The 16640-nt window shown below is 48.1% G+C and overlaps 1 protein-coding gene across 2 annotated transcripts in view; it reads right to left on the reverse strand.

Moving 5' to 3' along the window:
• The window catches only part of LOC144734060 (uncharacterized), a 258027-nt gene that overhangs the window by 216150 nt on the left and 25237 nt on the right, over positions 1-16640 (reverse strand). The window lies entirely within an intron of this gene.

Raw genomic sequence — 16640 nt, forward strand, 5'->3', positions numbered from 1 at the left:
TGGAGCGTGGCGAAAAAACCCAAAGATTCAAACCAGCGGCGCCGACTCGGCGTTCTGACGTGACATGGGCTCACAGAGCCAGCCAGCCAGACAAACATAACACACACACACATATTTACGCATATTATTTCAATCAAATTAAAGTGTTGTAATTTCCTCAAACTCAGCAGCAGCAACGGCAGCGGCGGCGGCGGCAGCAAAACAAAATGGTAGTCTCGCTTCAAAGAGGGAGAAAAATGTGCTTCGAGTGGCTCGGTTGATCGGAGCCTTTGATGTGCTCATAAATAACGGAGCGTGCACGGTCAGCAGCTGCCAGTAATTGGGAGTTTCACGAGCCACACCTCGTACGCGAGAAGACACCATGGACGCGCCGGCGTGCATTTGGAAGTGGTTTGTTGTTGTTGTTGTGTGTGGCCTCAAACGCCAGCAGCGATCGAGGAGATCACGGCGCTTTCTTGCGGCAACGGCGCCTACTGCTCGTCTCCACTGCCCCGTTGCTGGCCTGACAGCCACGCCGACGGGATACTCCACGTCACCGTTTTGGGGTTTAGATCGCGTTATTTATAAATGTGTCGTAACCCTCCACCACCCGACACGGCCAATCAGTAAAAAAGTGTCACGTTGACAAAAGACAAATAGTTCACTGCCCGATGATGCTGGATGCAATTACTAGCGAAACGTCGTACTACTCAAATTGTAAATGTTGTGGTTTCACGCTTCAACACACCGGTGGGCTAAAGCAGTGAACTATTTGTCTTTTGTCAACGTGACACTTTTTTACTGATTGGCCGTGTCGGGTGGTGGAGGGTTACGACACATTTATAAATAACGCGATCTAAACCCAAAAACGGTGATTATGAATAATATTGGTCGCGAAAGCCTACGTGTTAAACTGATACTCCACGTGTCTGTGGCCAGAGCCATTCTTTCCACGGTATTTGGACAACGTTGACTTTCCACAGTGCGGTGCTTACTTGATGAACCCGGGAAAGAGAGAGGTGATGGTTTGTGGTCCACTCCCCATGTGTGACGAACTCACATACTCCTGCTGCAGCCACATCTGCGTTGCAGCTGCCATGCACAACCTCGTTTGGTGGGGGTGGTGCGATGCATCGATTCATCTATTCTGAAGCTAAACGGAGTAGTGTGCCCAGGTGCATGTGTAAAAACAGATGCTTCTCAATGCGTAAACGCCGTATGTAATGGGTGCATGGGGACACTGCCCAAGGACTGCAGACCGGCAAGTTCAATATGTACGAGAGGGGAATTGTGACGTCTGTTCGCGACAATAAGCCCGACTCGACGGGAGGCAACAGAGTGGCTCACGAGTAAGCGGAGCTCGCAAGCTGTGAACTCGGTCACCTCACTTTGATTCCCGGCCGCGGCCAACATTCGTGGCAGGTGAGACCCAAAAACCGCTGCTGCGCCCATTCTTCGCCAACCTGAGCTGAGCAGAGTGGTGAAGGATGGCTTAACAAACCCCCCTGCCATGGCCGTAGAGGTCGCAACCGGGTACCCGATACCCGTACCCTACCCGGCCGGGTACGGGTAGGGTACGGGTACGGCCGGGTACGGGTACCCGTTTGCGACCCTGGTGCGGCCGGGTACGGGTACGGGTAAGGCATCAAAACCCGTTTGCGACCTCTGCATTACCGACAAGGCGTGGGCAGGTCTTCGTCCGGCACTGGAGTAATATAAGACTGTAAGTTATTATAAAAATTATTATTACAAATGAAACATTCGTCCGCGTGTGGTTTTCTTTGGTGATGTTTTAGACGGATTGCAGGTTGTAATCTGAGTACATGCCTCAAACGGAGCGGTGATACTGATTTCATGGTTTGATAGCCTTTGATAGTCTCACTGCAATAGCATCCATCATGTGCAGCATTGGAATGAATGAGTGCAGTGTCTGTAATCAAGTTACTCAGGGCAGTGATTGATTCGTGATCCTATATGGGTCGAGAACTCCATTCTCTTAGTCAGATTACTGTTGCTTCGTACCCGTTGATTACTTTTACACTTCACTTAATTTCAAATATGAATTGATATATTCTTAGTTCTTTTGGTAAAGTCACGTAGAAGGGAAATAATACAATAATAAAAATAAAACAATAAAATTCTCACGACGTTTCGATTGCAACACAAGCAATCATCATCAGGTGTGAAAACCAAAATTCGTGAGAATTTTATTGTTAATTTTATTTTATTATTTCCCTTCTACGTAACTTTACCGAAAGAACCAAGAATATGAATCCCTGCAGTCACGAAAGCTTTGAATCGAAATTTTAATCAAAATGAATTGATGTGTTCAGTTTTTATTTTCTTCGTGCGTGTGCACCACTGCCAATGCAGTATCGTCAAGTGATTGGTTTCATGTTGACAGACTGCTGGGGCAAGTTCTGCCCGTGAGCACCTATTAAGGTAAGCACTGTGCACATGGGGATAGGTAGATAGCCACCTTTGTCTCCCCGGTACTGATTTTTACACACTGCACCAGATACTCATTTAAGGCTGAGTCGACCCAGAGGAGGCTCAGGACTGGTTCAGGTCATTGTCACCGGTGTTTGCAGTGAGCGGGAATCCAACTCGGGAAACTGGGTTCGTAGCGCAGCGTGCTAACCGCTACACTACCGTTCAACACGCACACCCACACTGCCTCTCAGACTCTCCCCAAAGTCTCTCTGCCATGCATCTAAAAATGCAACATGTGGCAGTGCATACTACGCGTCTCTGTGTATAGCGGCTGAGTTTATTACCCAGATCTACACGGATTTACAGTTTGCATGGCACGGCGTTAACGCACGTTTATAGGCAAGCGGCGCAAATGGCTCTTTTACATTCCTCTACGTGAAAACACCGGGGCGTATTTTTTCACATTCGAGACAAATAAATGAATTTAAAATGTGCGCGCATATGGCGAGGCAGCTCTGTGTGTGGGTGTGCGCGTGCGGTTTGACATCGAGCTCTGTCTCCCTGCTCAAGTGAGCGCTGCACGGTGCTAAACCCTGTGCTGGTGGCTCTGAGCCAATGGTGGAAATTCCACATTCTCACATTCCCATAGCGCGCAGCCGCCTCTCTGCACAGGGCAACAACCACTGTTGAGTTTGTACAAAGTGGTGCATAGTTTTATCCACCCCCGATGATGATGATGATGATGATGAAGTTGATGATGATGTGAACTGGTCCTGGGTCCCTAATTCCCATCAGCAACTCACGCTGACCAACGTGGTGAAGTATGGTCAAGCAACCCTCAGGAACTGATTGTAGTGGTGAGGCCTTCATACAACAGTGAATCTATAAATCCCTGTAAATTGAGGAATGCATAATGATGAATGATAATGATGTTACTGCTGGTGCTGATGAAAATGATGATGATGTTGCTGCTTCTGATTGGCTGAATCAAACACTGCAGAGCATTTACATTCCACATTTACATGGCGGGGCCAAGGTCATCCTTAATGAACATCACTACCACCTCGTGCAGGCTCGCTGGGTGGACCCCGTTTAAACAAAAGGCATCGCGATGATGACAATGATAATATTGACGATGGCGTGGCGATGATTTAACACGTAGATTGCGCAGATTATTTTGTGTGTGTGTGTGTTTAGTTTGTTGTCCTTCCTCCCGCACCTCCGATTAGCACGGTTGGCTACGTATGGTGCGAAAGAAGTTCAACATACACACGTTATCACGGTTCATAAATTATTTGTTGGGATAAGCCAAATCTGTGTGGTCGGATGTTGTAGAGTTTCTAATGACAAGCAATCATCAACAATTCTATTATGCAAATTATTATCCTAATAAAATGCGAATTGAACACATCAATGCATCACAAAGTGGATTATATAAATAACCTTCACACAAAGTGCAGTCCCCAATGATTATTATTTGTATTATCTGCCCGACCTCTCTACGTGCTGTGAAGAAGGGTCGTTGCTCGCAACGTCGCCTATGCGAAGGGGTTCACCCTCTCCCACACTGTGGGCCGCACGGTAAACCACTCTCGTCTGGCGCTCCTTCAGCGGCGGCGGAGGAGGGGGAGGAGGAGCGAAACGACACCGACTCTCTCCTCCAGCCCTCTCGCCGTGGCTGGCAGCACACCTCGACATTGGCACTTAGATCCTGAACATGCTGTCGTCATACGCACGAATACAATAGGCTACGAAGCAGAGCAATTGCCACGGTGTTATTGATGACTGTGTTGATGTGTGTTGTCGTTGTTGTTGTTGCATTAAATCAATGTGATTACTGTACTATATTGGTGTCGAAACGGGGTTTTTTTCTGAGCAGCCTGAAATGGCTTCATTTTAAAAAAGTATTCTCAAAACGTGTTGACTCCTTTCACAGTAGTCGCTAAATCTGACCCATTCATTAGCAGGCGCCCGATTACTGCTGTGAAAAGTCAATTTTGATGAACGGATGTTACATAAACATTCAGAAAGCCAAAACTATTTATTCTGTAATCCATCACAGATTAAGATGTACTTGTGTGCGCAAGCGTGCGTGTGCTAGTGGGGAGCGGTAGTTTAGCGGTTAGCGCTACGCTGCGCTACGACCCTGGCTACCCGGGTTCGATTCCCGCTCACGGGCAATACCAGTGACGATTATTTGACCGGTTCTGGTCCTCCCCTAGGTCGACTCAGCCTCAAATGAGTATCTGGTGCGGTGCGTAAAAACATCGCCACTAGGGAGACAAAGGCGCCCGGCGTGCGGCTGGCCACCCACCCCCTCGTTTGCCGTTCTTGCATTCATAAGTGCTCGCTAACAGCACTTGCCCCAACAGTCTGTTACAGGCTACACGCGGGGTGATCTTTGTTGGGTGCCAGGCTAGCGCACCGCACTAAGAACCAACATTGGTGACGAATATGTGAACCGGTCCTGGGCCTCCCCTAGGTCGACTCAGCCTCAAACGAGTAACTGGTGTGGTGTGTGAACATCGCCACTGGGGAGACAAAGGCAGCCGGGCGTGTTGAATCCAAGTCCCGGGCGAAGCCGGGTAGTCAAGCCAGTAGATATATATATACGAAGGATAAAACATATGGAGAGTTGAGTAGTGAAAGAGTGCATACTTGAGCTAAGGGATATATGGCCCCATGAAATTATTAAGCAAAAGAATAGCCCCTTAAAGTGTATCTGTAAATAAGTATCACCCAGTCATTGAATTAATAGTCCCCAGAACTGTGTAAACACTGTTCATTGTTTCGTCGCTTTAGAAATGTACGGTCGAATGTTAAATAACGATTTTGTGTTTAATATACAACACAGCTAATCGTGTTTGCATTCCTTACTAAATTGTAAACATGGCATAACATAAACCTGCAACATACTAAATTATATTTTGAAAAAGTTGTTTGTATGAGAATGTGTTTTGCAATTGTTTTAAAAGGTTTATTTTGACCGTGACATCTGACTGATGCACACTTTAAGACGGGCTACTCAAGGTGATCCTCGTATTTGAGTGAATGAGGAAGACGTTACATTCACCGCAATTCACTTTTTACCGTTATATTATCCAACCTCAACTTGTGTGTCATGTCTCAACTTGGTTCAGAATTTGCTTTTCTATCAAGCACAGTAATTTTACATGAAGCTTTTGTGACTGCAGGAATGCATATTCTATGTTTCTTTTGGTAAAGTCACGGAGATAGAAAATGAAATAAAAAGAGAAAAATATATTTTTTAAAAAAACTCACGACGTTTCGATCGCAACACAATAAAAACGTTTTATTTTAATTACTTTAATTTTATTTATATCTACGTGACTTTACCGAAAGAACCATGGAATAGTACTTTTACAGTTCTTTAGTATTATTTGTTGGTCTATTTTCGACTCGGAGAGAGAGTTGGAGAGAGAGGGAGAAAGAGGAAAAGCCAAACAGATGCATCGCAGATGCTGGGTCTTAGCTCAAATATTGGGGCCAAATGAGACTCAACGCCACAAATCAAGAATTTCACAAAACCAGACTGGCTTGGCCCTGCAGCATTATATAAGTTAAGTCAATGTGTGCCCCTGATTCAGATGAATGCGTGCCAGCAATCATCTGTGATGCTGGCTCCTGAGCCAGCGGTTGAAATTCCACGTTCCCATGGCAGACACCGAGTCCTCAATGCATATTTGTTGGTGTCGTTCACGATAATTTTGATGACGATTGGCTAAATCAACCGAAGAAAGCGTTGTATATTTATAATAATAATTACGAGCCCTTGTACATCCACTGCTGGATGAAGGCATCCCCACACCGTGTCAATCACGGCGGTTGTTTGACCATACTTCACCAGGCTGGTCAGTCAATGCGGGATGGTGGGAGTGCTGGTAGGAAATCTCTCAGATACCGACTGAGATATTTCTCACCACTGATCTCTGCCATGTCGGGGAATCGAACTTGTATGGATCATCACCGATGATGATGATGTGAAGATCCAACTACCAGACCACGAGTGTATATTGCCCTCATGGAGAGTGATGTGGAGGGATGAACGTAGCGATTCTATTCCCCGCGGGCTTATCCAGGAATTGACTCTACCTCATCAGTAACAACTACAAAATGCGGATAACTCGCAGATAATAGGATACATCTTCAAAGCGACTTCTATTACATACCCCAAACACATGTGTGGATAATAGAGAGTTGTTCCGTAAAGTTGGATGGAAAAACGATGGATGGTAACAGAAAAAAGGAACATGAATGGGAGTTTTTACATATCTTACAGATCCTGTGAATAACTGAGTTTCGGATGAAGAGAAGTCGGACTGTAATATTGTTGAGACCAAGGTCCCCACGTCAGATAGAGTTGTGTTTGCAGTACAGTTAAGTTTATATGTAACAAAAAAAACTTCAATTGGATTCGGGTGCCATGCATGATGATGAAGGCATGAACACACACACAAATGGACATGTCACACACACAAAAACACGCAAAGGCAAAGATCCCCTATGAAGGCTGGAACGGTAATAAAGATCCCCATATAGCCTTAACAGACTGTAGGGGCAAGTGCTGTTAGCGAGCACCTATGAAGGCCGCAACGGTACACGAGGGGGTGGGTGGCCAGCACCACGCCCGACCGCCTTTGTCTCCCTAGTGGTGATGTTTACACACCGCACAAGGTACTCATTTGAGGCTGAGTCGACCTAGGGGAGGCCCAGGACCGGTTCAGATAATCGTCACTGGTGTTGGCCGTGAGCGGGAATCGAACTCGGGTGGCCGGGTTCATAGCGCAGCGCGCTAACCGCTACACCACCGCTCCCCATGGCTGGAACGGTACACACACACGAACACACACAACGAAACACACGCACACACACACTAAGGAACCCAGCGACCTAAGCACAATTCCGGCCAAGGGAAACACGCACGTGTGAACACACCATTGACTGGCGATCATCATTGCAACGCAACCCATTTCACCTGCTCGGCAACATTTTAAAGAGTGGTCCGAAGGCGATGGTTTTACCGATGGTGGTGATGGTGTACGAGCCCGATGCTGGTGAGACCCAGGCATCCTTGTCGAAGCTAGGGGTTCGCAATTCTTTCAGGTAAACTATTGCTTAACCAGGTCAGAACTCGGGAAACCAAGATGTCTCACCATTGGAACATCCTTTGCCAGAAGCAAAATATGATCATTGTGTTTTTAACCCTTTAATCTGGCAACAAAACTGACACCTTTTTTTTACAAGGAGTCATGTTTGCATTGACCACAATACCTGCGGTCGGAATGCAAACAAAAACACAACTCTGATAATGATATGCACTGTCCTTGAAATTGATTGGTCCACACCCGAGGCAGCTTTTCTTAGAGCCTAGCCTCACATGGTGTTGGACCAGATGACGCCAAAAGGCGCACAACTCAAAGACAATGCACCATCAGAGTAAGAGAGCTTTCCGACCGCAGGTGTTGTGGTCAAGGCACGATCTCGCTCAAATGTTATTCACATCGTTAGGAGAAAGGAGACGCGTGTTATGCCGCTCGTTAGGCGAAGGGTACCCGGCCAGGTGACTCAGCGGTCGAGCGAGTGGCTCACAATCGGAAGGTTGTGAGTTCACATCCTGATTGGGAGGGGGGGGTTGACTCAGCCCATCGTCGTCGCTTCTGGGAAAGTCGACGGTGGTTGTCTTGTGGGTTAAAACCCGCCGCCACCATGAGCATGGTTGGCTACGTACGGTGCGAAAGAAATTCAACATGTATACGTACACCATAGGAATGTGGAATTTCCAGCACGAGCTCAGGGATATGAAGAGGCGGTTGAGCACCTTCTAAATGCTAATTTTGAGCAGGAAATCATCTTGACTTTCGTTTGGCTCGTGAAGAAATAGGAGGGTTCGTGATGCGCGACCGTGCCTGGCGTTTGGCTCCGCCGTGTCGCACAGAGCAGACAGACGACCGCTGATGAAGAACGTGGATCAAAAGCTCAAGAGTGTGGCAGAGACTCGTGGGAGAGGTGCACGCTCGACATCTCACTGATGGACAACACGAGCAACATGCAGAATAGAGAATGTACGCAGGATGGAGACGCGATTTTGTAAGTGGATGCAAAAAAAGTAAGTAAACAACTTTTACCATTTTGATATTAGCAGGTAAGGCCCACTGAGCTGTTTCGCTCTTTTTCAGAAGCGACCTGGCCACAAATGATAGCTCAGCGAAGTGGCTTATCACGTGGACATTTATAGCAGCCAATTTCTGTAAACGCGTGATGTTGATTCTAAATGAGGATGGAAAAACCCAGAAAAAAATGCATGTGCCCACGGGGAGAACACGCAAACTCGAAATATACAGCAGCAGGCGTCAGGGTTGGGATCGAACCCACGACCTCCTGTAGACCAGGCGATGAAGTTAACATCTAGCGACTGTGCCAATACGAACTAGTGAGTGGCAGCCAAAGAAGGCAACACGTCAAAGAGGACGCCGACTGGGGAGATGGAGCGACGACACCATCCTTCGGGCGGAAGCAAGGCGGATTATTGCATTGCGAGAGGAATATCAATGGCTGCGGTGGATGATTTCATCCAGCAGTGCATTGCTCATGGCTTAAGACGACGACGATGAAGAAGGATGAACGCCTTCTCCTGCTGGATTGTTTGTTGTTTTCGTTACGTCAAAGCGAAAGGGACCTTGACTCTTTCCAGATCCCTCTGGTAAGGGGGGGGGCTGGCGAGAGGCCGAACAGCGGAGGATTTCATGGAATAAACAGCGAACACATTCCTGATGTGAATTAGCGAGAGACAGCCGTATCCCCTGAAGCAAAAGCCGCAGCCTGCCTCGCTATGCATCTTATCCCTAAACCCGCTCTGTAGTTTCTCCAAATTTATCTCGATTCCATTGAACCTTCGAACATCATTAAATGTGCCTATGTCTGCCACTATGATACACAGGGCTCAAAGGTGAAGACACGAAGAATCTTCAAGAAGCCATAGTCTGACTCTTTGAGCTTTGGGAATTATAAACGATGCCGTAAGAATCACAAGGATACTTTAGCATGGCTTTATAAGAGCGTTCATATTTCAGAGTGAACCCTACGAATCTCACAGGTGCCTCAATGTGGCTGACCTTTGGGATTTAACAGTGACTATAAGAATCTGAGGGGTGCCCTTCATCTGCGTGTCTGCAGCACCAATGCATCATATGCTGTGTGTGTGTGTGCAGGCTGCTGCACTTGCTTCCTGAATCGATCTAAGATGTAATACAATCCATCTGCTACAAGAGGGATTTTAGACATTTGTAAGCGTTAGCCACCCCGCCCCTAGCCCTGCTGACCACGCCCCTACCCCATACTGACCACGCCCCTAGCCCTGCTGACCACGCCCACTGCTACTGACCACGCCCCTAGCCCTGCTGACCACTCCCCTAGCCTTGCTAACCACGCCCGCTGCTACTGACCACGCCCCTAGCACTGCTGACCACGCCCACTGCTACTGACCACGCCCTTAGCCCTGTTGACCACGCCCACTGCTACTGACCACGCCCCTAGCCCTTCTGACCACGCCCCTAGCCCTTTTGACCACGCCCCTAGCCCTGCTGACCACGCCCCTATCCCTGCTGACCACGCCCCTAGCCCTTCTGACCACGCCCACTGTTACTGACCCCGCCCACCCCAACCACTGCTGCCAAACACGCTCCCCCCAAGTCCACAACCCCCACCACTACCCAACCCAGCCCGACCCTGTTTACGGGGGGGGGGAGTGGCCTAAAGAGGAAAGAGCGGGGCCCAAGGAGGATGTGGGGCGGTGGCCCTCTCGTTCCAGGCCAACGGCGGGCGACAGGCGGGGGGGGGTCCCGAGACCTCGGCCACGTGGAGACGCCCCCGTGGAGACACTGCACCGAGGCCATCAACTCACCCCCCCACCACCATCACCTCTGGCAAGGTCTTTTGTTGTCTGCGTACAACGGCGAACCCACAGGGAGCCTCGAATAAAAAAAAACAAGAAATCGGTCCTGGGTCTCCTCTAGGTCGACTCAGCCTCAAATCGATGTGGTGGGGGCGTTGGGTGGAAAATGCCGCCAATAGTTTAAGAAGAAAACGGATTGGTTTTACAAAATGATGGCATTACGTTGTGTGTGTGTGTATGTTGAGCACTTTGGCCAGAAGAATTCGATACAGCGGTGGTGGCAATCGCTCACCTGCAAAATGAAACGTCACGGGAATGTTTGTTATGAGGGGAAATAAGGTACGTTTCTAAACGTAAATGGGTGTTCAGTTTGACCAGTCATTATCCTTTGAGGCACACGTATCTAAGGTGGTTAAAATGCCCCTTTTTCCACCGCCGAAATATTGCCAGAATGCATCGCTTCCTGTCACCTGCTGACTTTGAGAGACTGGTCCATGCTTTTGTGTTATCCAAACTCGACTACTGCAACGCCTCACTGGTTGGGACAGCGAGCAAAGTCGTGGGCAGACTCCAGCTCGTTCGCAATGCAGCTGCTCGAGTGCTCACACCACCTACACCATTACGTGAGAACATTACACCAGGTCCTCGTATCTCTTCATTGGCTGCCGGTCAAATTCCGAGTGGATTTTAAGATACTGATATTAACCTATAAGGTTCATAATAAAGTTTTTTTGGGTAAGATCGCGTAAGTAAAAAATGTGTCGGAACCCTCCACCACCCGACGCAGCCAATTAGTGAGGGATTTGTCACGGAACCAAAACGCCAATTAGTTTACTGCTTCAGCCCACCGGTGTGTTGGAGAGTAAATCCACAACATTTACAATTTGAGTAGTACGACGTTTCGCTGGTAATTTCAACCAGCATCATCGGGTGATTTGCCCGATGATGGTCGCGAAAGTCTACGTGTTAATCCTTTACGGCTTTAAAATGGCTCGCCTCATTACTTGCAGGAACTAATACGTTTATATATAATCCATCAAGGTCCTTAAGATATTCTGATCTTCCACGGCTCAGCACTCCCAGGGTCTAGGTTGCGCTCTGTTAATGATCGGGCTTTTGTAAGCGTGGCACCCAAGCTATGGAACGCTTTGCCACTTGAACTCGGGCAATCAGAGTCAGTAGATATATTTAAGTCTGCTTTGGGAACGCATCTCTTCAAAGTGGCCTTCCCTCCCGAGTTGGGTCGGTTGCCATGGTTCTGTTTTTGTTTCCTGCTTTGCGCATTGGGATCCTAGGATGGTGTGCGCATTATACATCTGAATGAGTATTATTATTATTATACTCATAATTTCCTGCCATTTGTCATTCCACTGCTGGATGCAAGGCTGCCCTTGCCATGTCAGTCACGAGGGTTTAACCAAGATGTAGTGAGAGGGAATTGACTGAAGGAGGTGATTGGGCAGGTGGTGGTGAGAGGGAATGAGCTGGAGGAGGCGGTTGGGTAGGTGGTAGTGAGAGAGAGAGTGAGATGAAGAAAGTGATCAAGGGAAGATTTTCTGGGAAAAGACTGAGAGGAAGGAAAAGTTGAGAGATGCGAAACGATGCTCAACATGGAAGGACGTGCGGATAGACGTGGTGAGCAGCAGAAGAGAGAGAGGCATTGCCCAGACCGCTCTGCGGAGAGGACACTCGGTAATGAACTGAAACCTGAGGAATTAAACGACAAAACGAACTTGATGTAATGTCTGTGTGTGTGCGTGTGTGCAGTCATTTGGGGGGAGCCACTTGGGTTCCATTCCCGCTCACGGCCAACACCCAGTGACGATTATCTGAACCTGTCCTGGGCCTCCCCTAGGTCGACTCAGCCTCAAATTAGTGCCTGGTGCGGTGTGTAAACATCGCCACTGGGGAAACAAAGGTGGCCGGGCATGGTGTTGGCCACCCGCCCCTTTTGTGTGCTGTGCCGGCCTTAATAGGTGCTCGCTAACAGCACTTGCTCCCAACAGTCCGTTAAGGCACCACTAGGGTTGTCTTCGTATTTGTTGCAGACATTCGTGACTGAGCTGCAACCATAAACCCCATTGCCCACGTGAGAACCGGGGTTTAACCACCGCGGATTAAACCCGGACTCGAACCGAAGCCCTCAGCTGACGCCCGCTCTAGAGCGTCGCCTACGGCCACTGTGAAGCCCTCCCCCCGTGCCACGCGGCCACCTCACACATCGCGCACGCGGATTCTCGGCTCCACTCCGCTCAGTTTTAACAAAAAATAAATCGTTGGGGTGTATGATGTCATTCGCCATCTGGCCCAGCGTGGTGTGTCTCTCTGCGGCTTCTCTCTGTTTATTTTGTGGGGAAGGGAGGGGAGGGTTTAAAACCAGTTACTGAGCACAGACCCCCCCTCAAACCCCCTCAAGCGTCCAGCAACAAACAGCACTGCAGATGATTTTGTAAGCGATAACGAGAGTGAACGCGATTGCTTGAATCGAGCGACGTTATTTGTTCGTATTATTTATGAGAGCGCCTTGGGGGGCTGGGGGGGTCGGTGGAGAGAAACGACGAGGGAGAGGAATTCCCACGGTGGGGCAGTGTGGGGGGCAGAGGCAGACAGAAGAAATGTGTCGTGGCCACCTGCAGGGTGACCCGCTGCGTGGTGAGCGAGCGGGTGCATGGGCCCAGCAGTCGTCTCGGTCAGTCGACCCGTGGCACCTGCTGGGTCTGCCCCGTGACCTCCGGCCAGCGGGCGTTCCGACACTTCACGTGGCCTCAACGTGCACATAGCCTGGCACGGGCGTCGTGGTGACGTCACCGCCACTTAGTGGCGAATGGTTGTTGATGTTGTTGCGGGTGAGTGACGATTGGGCGGGCGAGTGAGTGACTTGAACCCAACATCTCAGCGATTTCAGTCAAATGTCACTGACACTTAACATCTTGCCTCGGTGGCGAGATGTTAACTACCTCGCCTTGTATGCAAGAGATTGTGGGTTCGATCCCGCCCCTGAGGTGTGTATATTTGGAGTTTGCATGTTCCTCTCCCCGTGGTCGCGTGGGAAAAAACATTCTGGGTCCTCCGGTTTTTCCCTCCAAATTTAGAAACACACGTTTAGAGTATTTGGCTGTTATACATTACCACGTGATAAGCCACTTCGTTGAGCTGTCATTTGTTTTACGCGCTCCCAGAAGGACGTGTGGCTGATGGAACACGTAAACTTACTTTTATTCATGTTGAGAGACATAGAGCACGTGGGGGAGGAGTATCGTCTGCTTACTTGAGTTTGTTCCTTAAATTCTCAACAAAATTAAAATTACTTTTTAAGTCATACACCGATGTCATAACAATGATGCTCATTATAATGATGAATTATGATCAACGTGGAATCTGTCTGCTCACAAGTCCACGCAGAGACATGTGCTCGCTACTGCAACGCGAATCCAATAGCCCCACCTGCAGATCTCTTTACACGGATTTCTCTTTACAAACTCCCCCGTGGTTGTAACATTCCTCTGCGCACACGTTTCGTAGTAATAGTTATAAATAATTTTGAAACAACTTTGGCAAAAGTTTTCTTGGCAGAGGCTGAGGCGCCCAAAACATTTCCTGCCATGTTTCAGGAGTACACGCGACTCTTACAAGTTTCATTTCGAGCTACAAAAAAAAACCCCAACCATGTCCCAGAGCGCGCCTCCGTGTGTTTCGTTTAGAAGCATCTTACTGTACCGACTTTCTCTGCGAAATACTCTTCTTTTTTTCGGTAAAGTCACGTAGGTAAAAAATTAAATTAAATTAATAAAAGTCAAATAAAAATCACGACGTTTCGGAGGCAACACAAGCTTCCGTCTTCAGGTGGAACCGTCACAGCACGATTGCTGTATCAAGTAAAGAGAAATTTCAAGAGACCCGACCTTGTATATATACTGGTTGAGGTGGGAGGAGCCAGGGTAGGCCCCTGGATAGGAGTTTTTTTTTATTATGATAAGGTTGGTGCGGCTGAGGCTGCTGCTAGGACTGAGCCTTTGTTATGCGAAAGTCCAAGCACGTCACCCGGGGTGACTGTAGTGCACGAGAAGACACGCGCACACCGCTGCTCCTCCGATCAGCACGGTTGGCAACGTGGTGTGCGAAAGAAGTTTAACTACCGCATACACGCACGTGCACGATTGATTCGTTCGGTTCCTCAGGAGCCGTGTCGCATGTAGAAGCCATCCACGCGTCTAGACTGTTTAGACTGCTGCTGCTGCTCTACAAGCCGCTTTGTCGAGCTATCCTTTGTGGTTAGGTCGCTTTTAAAAAAAAATTACAAGTTCATACCTCAGTGGGCTTTGTCTGGTAGGATCGGAATGTTTGAGATGTATTGTGTTTGTCTTTTGGGTGATTTGTTCACCTTTTTTGTACTTGTGTCGTGTTTGTGTAACGTTTGCTGTTGTAACATTCTTACCCGCCCCGACTGGACATCTGTGATAAATAAATAAATATTCTGATTCCGGTTAGCACAACGCATCACGAGCCTGGCGAATCCCATCTCCCATTGTTTCCATCACCCAATGTCTACAATTGATCATCTTCAAATGGAGCAGCTATGTTGAATGAAGTGTTGATCATCATCATCATCAGTAACAGCAGGCATTGTCTATCTACTGCTGGATCGTCTCCCGCATGCCATCGCATCAACCCATGCTCCTGCGATGCTACTCATCTCAACCGCTCCGTCAGCTATCTGGACGCGTTCCTTCCTTGAGCTGCCGTTCCATCGCCAGTCTCGACCCATCGGCCACCGTTTCTACCAGTGACATTCCCTGTCGAAGCTCACTCATTCTCCGTCGTCGTCAGAACGATGTCTTCCAGTTGCGTTTCGTCACAAGATTCGTTTTCTCCTCTTTCTATTTCCAATAATTAATAATCTGTCCACTCTTCTTTGCGCAACTTTTCAGCGTCTGTTCCACTTTGTTGATTTCCATGCACAACAAGAGCTTGCTAATCAGAATACAATCATTGTCGGAAGGACACCATTTGTATAATACGCGTATATATACACACACACACCTTGGGCAACTTTTGAAAGCATGTCCGGATTAATGTGAAGAAATACAGATTTTATCAAGAGCAGGATGGAGTGCTTATGGAAGACTGAATTTCACAATGGAAAGCAACACACCATCGGGCCTGAAGAGGGAAGCTTTCCAATCCGTTGATCGTGCCAGCAATGGATATGGATCAGAATGAATTGTTAAATATAATAAGTTAGGATTGGGGGGTGCTTTTGTGCAGTCATCAGTGACTGGGTTTAGAAAATAAACTCACCACACATGAGTTCCGTTTTCATCGCACACGGCGTGTAACCGCAGCAGTGTTTGGCGAGTGTACCTGACCACGGCCGATAGAAACTACCTTGACTCACCCAACTACCTAAATGTATTGTTATTATTAATCCGTACAAAATGAATACCTGTAACTGTTATTCAAGCGATGAAATCAGCGCAGGGATTTGTGAGAATGCAGAACCGTGGGCGGTGGCACCTACTTGGGGAGACTTTCATCCAGCAGCGGATTGATCATGGTTGATGATAATGATGATGGGAACAAAATGCATTGCCCAAAGAAAGCCTATGCGTATGGTTGAGAACTCTCCAACCCAATTGCACGCATATCCTGTAAGCCTACTTGCTCTACTGTCTCGTACAGGCATCACACTTTTGCTGCCATGAAAATTATACATTTCACATGTGTACGTATTTATTCCATGCGTGTGCTATTGGCATCGTGTCTCAAGACGAATGCATTTCCATTTGGAAGTCTCGGGAGTGAGAATTTGACCAAGAAACGGTTTTCCTCGGGCCAATAAATCAACTGAATTAAGTAGAGCAAAAAAATATTAATTCAATTTCGCGAAGGAGGGTGTTCATTTCTCGTGGCTGTGTGCAGCAATGGGTGACCCAGACCATCACCGCTCACCGATGGGAGAAACCTTGGGATTCGAATCCAAGATCTCAGTCGGCTTGGCTCGGAATTGCCTCTGACATTGGCACCAATCCGCCGAGTGACCTGGCCCCTCAAGGAATTCCGGAACGATGCATCGTGCGATACGACGCCCGCCGATCCTCGTGTCGGATCGAATCACAAAATCTCGCTCGATCGAGACAAGCAAAGTTTTTTTATTCTTCGTTTTTATTTTTGTTCCGCGACAAAAAATATCTTCTTTTTTAAATGCCAGAAGTATGCACCAATCGAAGGTGCACATCAGTCGTGATGTACCCGTGAGATGGAATTGCTTTGCTGATTGCTTTCCGCGGTTCATCGACGGCGCGATGGTTGCGTGACG

Source organism: Lampetra planeri, chromosome 49 (assembly GCF_965212315.1).
Source record: "Lampetra planeri chromosome 49, kcLamPlan1.2.h2, whole genome shotgun sequence".
In the NCBI taxonomy this organism is placed as follows: Eukaryota; Metazoa; Chordata; class Hyperoartia; order Petromyzontiformes; family Petromyzontidae; genus Lampetra; species Lampetra planeri.